The sequence below is a fragment of the Thermobia domestica genome, chromosome 14 (assembly GCF_964235325.1).
Source record: "Thermobia domestica chromosome 14, izTheDome1.hap1.1, whole genome shotgun sequence".
Taxonomy (NCBI): domain Eukaryota; kingdom Metazoa; phylum Arthropoda; class Insecta; order Zygentoma; family Lepismatidae; genus Thermobia; species Thermobia domestica.
The window spans coordinates 130,688,961-130,694,960 of NC_137467.1; the positions used below are offsets into that span (position 1 = coordinate 130,688,961).

General features: G+C 38.2%; 1 protein-coding gene across 6 annotated transcripts in view; it reads right to left on the bottom strand.

Moving 5' to 3' along the window:
- Window positions 1-4,571, bottom strand: part of Nf-YA (nuclear factor Y-box A) — a 35,508-nt gene extending 30,937 nt beyond the window's left edge. For 4 of the 6 annotated variants that reach the window (XR_014128262.1, XM_081738824.1, XM_081738825.1 and 1 more), the window contains exon 1: window positions 4,413-4,571. The gene's annotated coding sequence lies outside the window, so the exon portion shown is untranslated. The other 2 variants (XM_081738822.1, XM_081738823.1) reach the window with 2 other exon arrangements.
- Between the last annotated feature and the right edge of the window lie 1,429 nt (window positions 4,572-6,000).

The following is a 6,000-nucleotide window of genomic DNA, read 5'->3' on the forward strand; positions in this document are numbered from 1 at the left end:
TCAATATATGATAAGTAGTCATTAAACGTCCATGCTTCCCGCGAACAGGACCAGCGTGTTTCATGTTTTATCTCTGTTAACCCCCGATTAAATTTTATGAAGCTAAATTCTATGCCTTCTTAAGTTTTAACTTGCATATACCTGTATATTTCAACGGAAATAGTTGAAGATCTTAAAACAAATACATACCATCAATTTTATAGTAGGCAGTGTTTCAGTCTTTGCAATCATTAAGAAATGCAAGAACCTTCTGTGAAATGTCGCACATCTCGTACTATTTACTTGTAGTACGGGAAAGGGGGGGAGAAATCATGCTTCTTATGTTGACATTTGTAGTACCACAAAAAATCAGGAATAATATGCATCACTCTTGTACTTATTCAGTAATCCGCCAGTTCTCCTTGTATCGTGCGCAAGTTCAGTTTCGTAAATGGTGGTCTCAATTGTGCAAGATTAGAAGAACAGTGCGTTTTCTAAACAGTTATTCAAATTCTCCTGGTTGCTATCACGCAATATATCACAATGCATTTACACGAACAGATGGCATTTAGCATCTCCCCCAACTAGTTTCATGGCTCTAGAACCAAGTACTTAGTTTTTGTCTAAATTGTAATAAAGAAGACAACGAGTCCTGCGGGGCTTCTAACCCTCCTCGAACGCTGTGACTTGCTCAGCTATAGTTTGTGAAGTAACACTGGAGATTGGGGGAACAACTATATATAACTCAACATTCTCGCACAAATCACATTGCGTTTTGACAATGTTGTCAACTACATTACTAATTATATTTCACAGTTGGCCACGCTGATCGAACATTTTTGCTTTCTAGTGAGGTTTCGGGAACTTCCTTTAATTTTGTTTCTTAACTATTGACCATTACATTATTTTACGCGTTACGGGACCCGGTGGATCAGTGGTACAGACCTAATCTTTGGTGCGCTCGTTCAATCCCATGGACAACCATCATGTACGTGAGCTTACTCAGGATTGTCCAGTTTCCCTTCACTTGCTTCACTCCATCTCACCATCACCGTCTTCCTACATAAACGTAGGACGTTAAACTATAAAAAAAAAAAAAAATACGCGAAATGCCATTAGCGCGCATAACGTGAAAACGTATATTGTTCAAAGCAAGTCTTTCTTGATTTTAAAACATCTACACGTACAAAACAAATCGAAAAAAAAAATGAAATGAAATCTTTAGTTTTACGTCCCACAGTTATGCCGGTTAGGCTAAAGAAGACGGTAATGATTAGAAATGAAGGAAGTGAGGGAACGGGAGAAAACCCAGAGCACGGTGTTTGTCCACCACAAAGTCCACACGGCGCGAGCTGAGATCGAACCAGGGACCACAAGCATCGGAGGTGAACGCTCTACCACTGAGTTACCGCGCCCCCCACAAAACAAGTCGGGTGTCAGGGTAATTATGAGACACTGCCTATGGAGGGTAATTAAAAGACACCCCCCTCAGTGATCTTCAGCCATGTATGATAAATAAAAAATAAGAGCACAAGCATTTAGTAACATTCTTCACAATGCTCTGTCTACATTTTTAAGTTTGTTTACAAAAGTTTGGATGTAACATTTTTTTTTTTTTAACAAACTCATTTAAAAAAAAAAAGTTTTAAAATTTGAAATCCCATCATTAACTTTTATATCCGCTCGTGCAGTAATATCACTATTGTGAAATTAATAGACGTTAATGGAAGCCTGGTATATCAGCAGTTGAGTTGAGTTTGTCCCTTGGGCTTTTTAAAGAAATAGCAGCAGCCTAAGTTGTTTTTTAGTGAACAGCCTAGAACTTGGTCTAAATCTGTTTCACAAGCCTGTTCTGTAACGTGAAACTCTCTCCCCAATATAGCCTACTAGTCTATAGGCCTATTATAGTCAACTCACAAAAATGTTAGAATAACATTAGTAGTTATTTTCACTTTCTTTAGTTATTTTCTTGCAACTCAGCAAAACAAGGGAACAATAGGTCTCATAATTACCCACCCGATGTCTCATATTACACTTTTGGAGGGAAATTATGAGACAGCACAAATTTGATATTCAACTTATGAGATAAAAGAAAATTTCTTGACAGCAAATTGTTATTCTATTGGCATCATAAACTGCTGCCTACGTTAACTGCTTTCAAATCCAATGTACGCCGAGTAACGTGGAAAATTTGTAAAATCTGTCTCATAATTACCCTCACTGACCGTAATTTAACATAGTGCAGGTCAAGTTATGAAAACGCACCACTGGAAATAGCTGTTGAAAAATTATGACTTTTTCTCGGCAAATTTTTACCTTGACTCGGTCAGTGACTGCAACAGATTCATCTGACCCGGTTCCCGGAGCATTTTAGGAGTCACATTGAAGTTGCTCCACCCGATCGTGACGTAATGTCACGTGGTATTAACATGGGGGTAAAGGTGGAATAAAACGAGCCCTGTGGGGCTTCTAACCCCTTTCACTCGCCAACGCTCGCTCAGCTATGTTTCCTAACGTAAAGCTGTGTGAAAAGCAGACTACATACCACGTGACAGCATCAAAGGCACAAACAATACCAACAAGTGACTGAGGCACAAACACTTCCAGGACGTGACTGAACCTATAAGAACCAGCTGAAGTCACTGTCCGAGTCAAAGTAAATCCTTGCTCCTTTCTCCATTTCCTTATTGTTCTTCAAAAGATCTGCGCTGGTGGCATGGCATTACCCCATTTAGTTTGTTGAAAAGTTTTAATTTCTTTACGACTCATGTATATGTACGGTGTCCGGATGCATGACCTAAAAACTGGTCCAAAACACAAACCAACCTGTGCTAAGTGGTCACTCGAAAGCACGAAGGCTATTTAACCCACTTAGCGCAAGATGAAGTTGGAGGCGAGCGGGGGTGCGTCCGAAGGGAGCGCGTAAGCGAAAGTAGTGAAAACGATACGAGTTCCGGTAACACTTATTATTTTGCATTAGTAACGCTGCACATGTAAACAAAATACAGGTTCTGTACACTGTGTAGAAATAAAGTACACTACCGGCGGAAAATAGTATCTATTACAGCCATCTTTCATATGAACTCATTTATTTATCCATCGTAAGGCATTTGCAATGATTTTACGCTAGTACCCCTACACTTGTAAACATACAATACCGCTGTATTCCTTTGTACCTTATTTAATTCTGTCTCCTGCAGAAATTTGATGCTTGTAAATATGAATTTTCATGCAGAGTATTGAATTTTACCTGTAACTTTTCCAAACTATAGTGTGCGAAACTTGAACACCTGTTACATCTTCACTTTTGAGGAAGGAATTACCACATACCAAACTTAACACGCAATAATACAGTATTGCATTAAGAACTTCTTGGTTCTGCTGCAGATAGAATTAAAATAGTGTTTTTTTGTTGGCATCATCAGAATTTGAACAAATATGTTCCGAATGATAGGAATCACGCCACAGCACAAAATTCTGTATTAATTCAGTAACGCACCAGTTGGAAATTTCACTGTTTTTTTGAATTGTTACCAAGATTTACTTACTGGGCAGCATACTATTACTAGAAGACTGCTAACTCTAGGATAATTTGCAAATATTACGAGGCAGATGAACATATTTCTTCGTTCAATAGTTTCAATTAGTATTATAGGTCTACAGGACACAGTCATACCTTCGTGTTATAGATTTAGGAACTCTGACGTGCTACAGATTATCGTTGCGACGTAAGTACATGGAGTTGTAAATAAACATACCTTTAAGAAATAAAGTAATTACAGCAAAATTGATATAACCAGTATGATTTGCTCATAACTTTAACCAACTATTACGCTAGCTATGGTATCAGCCATCACTACACTACACTAATACGTTTTCATGCAACACTTCCTGAATACGAATAGTCGGGCACGTAATTCTAGGATCACTCGAATGCTAGAGCAAACAAAGTCTAATCAAAATCATAGTTGTTCTTCATCACACACACACACAAATTTAAGCTTGTCGCACACGTACTCGATTTATTCATGTACGTCGAGGCAAAGCTTCTTCGAAATTTCCACAAAATGAACACATTTCATGCAATAAGCAGTTATCAGAAAATACGTCGTATACATCAATTTTGCCCTGAACAATAACATACCAAAAATTAACACATCAAAATCACGAACTGAAAAATCACAGACAGAATAATAACATTATTCTGCTAATAGCGAAGAAGGAAATTCTGACCTACTTGAATATTTGGAAAACGCCATTACTAACCCTAAATACAGACTTCTAATAACAAACATGGCTTCCTCGCTTTGTTTCTCGTCAAGATGGATCGAAACCTATCAATCCAGTTAAAATTCAACCAAAAACAATCAAATCTTGCCGGCAAACTCCGAAAAACTCGATCTGTAGAGATCTTAGATAATTTGTGGACTTACATTGGATATTTTCGACAGCACTTTCCCAATGATTGGTCGGCAAATTGTACACCAATGGTCGGCGAATCACCAGCGTTACGATGAAAGGCCTAGCAGTGTATTGGTGCTGTTGGCTTCACAACTACCACTCCCCTGCGAGGTAGCGACACGCCAAGGCGGTCGATGCCCCGTTGTACAGAAGGAGCTCTAACTAACCTCGCTTCGAGGTACCACGAAAACCTATGACGAATAGGAAGCCGTATACAGTCGTATAACAACGATTGTGCACCCTCGTTTGAGGCTAGATACTCCGGAAAACGAAAGTCTAGCTTGGGAACTCCGTGGAAGCTTATTAATGACAAGGTTGTGGAAAGGAAATGGAATTCACGAATATTTCAGTTTCAAAGAAAGAATGCTTGAAGGTTTCTGAAGAGTCCTTGATAATATGTTTTAAGGGAGACACACAGGTGAACATCTGGTTTGATGTCTCACCACTCATTTTGGTAGTCTGAAGATATTCGTGTGTGAATCGTGGAAAAATCTTTTTTTTTTTTCTTTTTTTTCATGACTTGGTGGCAGATTTCATCCGTCTACAGGAACAAGGAAATACGATATTGAAACATATAATTGCGTGCTAACTTGAACGAATTTCTCAAAAAATTGTGAAACTCGTATTTATATAGCTATTTGTTTCCATGTGATTACGTAAAAAACAACCAAATTCACGTAGTTGGTTACACGCAAATAAGAAATTCACACGAAGAAAATACCGTATAATATATTAAGAATTTATGTACTTCCAGGTAGAAACTGTGAGGTACGGCACATGCTTGCTTCACTTACTTTTACAAATACATAAATGAGCGTAAGAAAGCTTGAGGGTTATTTAAGCCATGTTTAAAAACACGAATAGATAGGCCTACAATTCAACATACTGTATATCCAACACGCTATCCCTTCGTGGCTAGTTAGATAATTGTGTAGTTTCTTCGCGGGAGATCACAGATGCAGTTCCCGTGCAGGGTACTTCCATAAGACAAAATTCCAAGTAATTGTTCGAATTCTACAAGCAGTCTGTCCTGTCGCATAATAACAAAGTATATACAACCGTACCATAATAAACTCTTGGTACTGTAAGGGAATGTTAATCACTATTTAAGACAATGTCATTTTTTTTAGTAGGCCTATAACATCTCGTGTTTATGTTTTTAAAAAAGCAAAGGACAGCGGGTATTATGATAATGAATGAAATAGTGGAATGAAGAAAGTGGGAGCCAGTGTCGAAGGCAATTTGCCGCCCCGCACAATGGCATCATTTTCAGCCCCCTTTCTGTTGAAAGAACAAATCGATTTAAAGTATGCTACCCCCTAATGAACAATGAAAGGGAGGGAAAGGGCACTCGCACTCTGAAAGGCCTAAACACTACAAATACAATCTCATTGTGTCTGTTTTTTTTTCTTCTTTAATAACAATCTATTATGTTAGTGAAAGATAATACAAACATACCTGCAGGGGAAAGATTATAATCCTTTCCATAGAATTCAATGTCGAGCTTCAATCTCCATATATCAGTTTGCAATTCCAGTGCAACTAGCTCCTTTGTCTTTA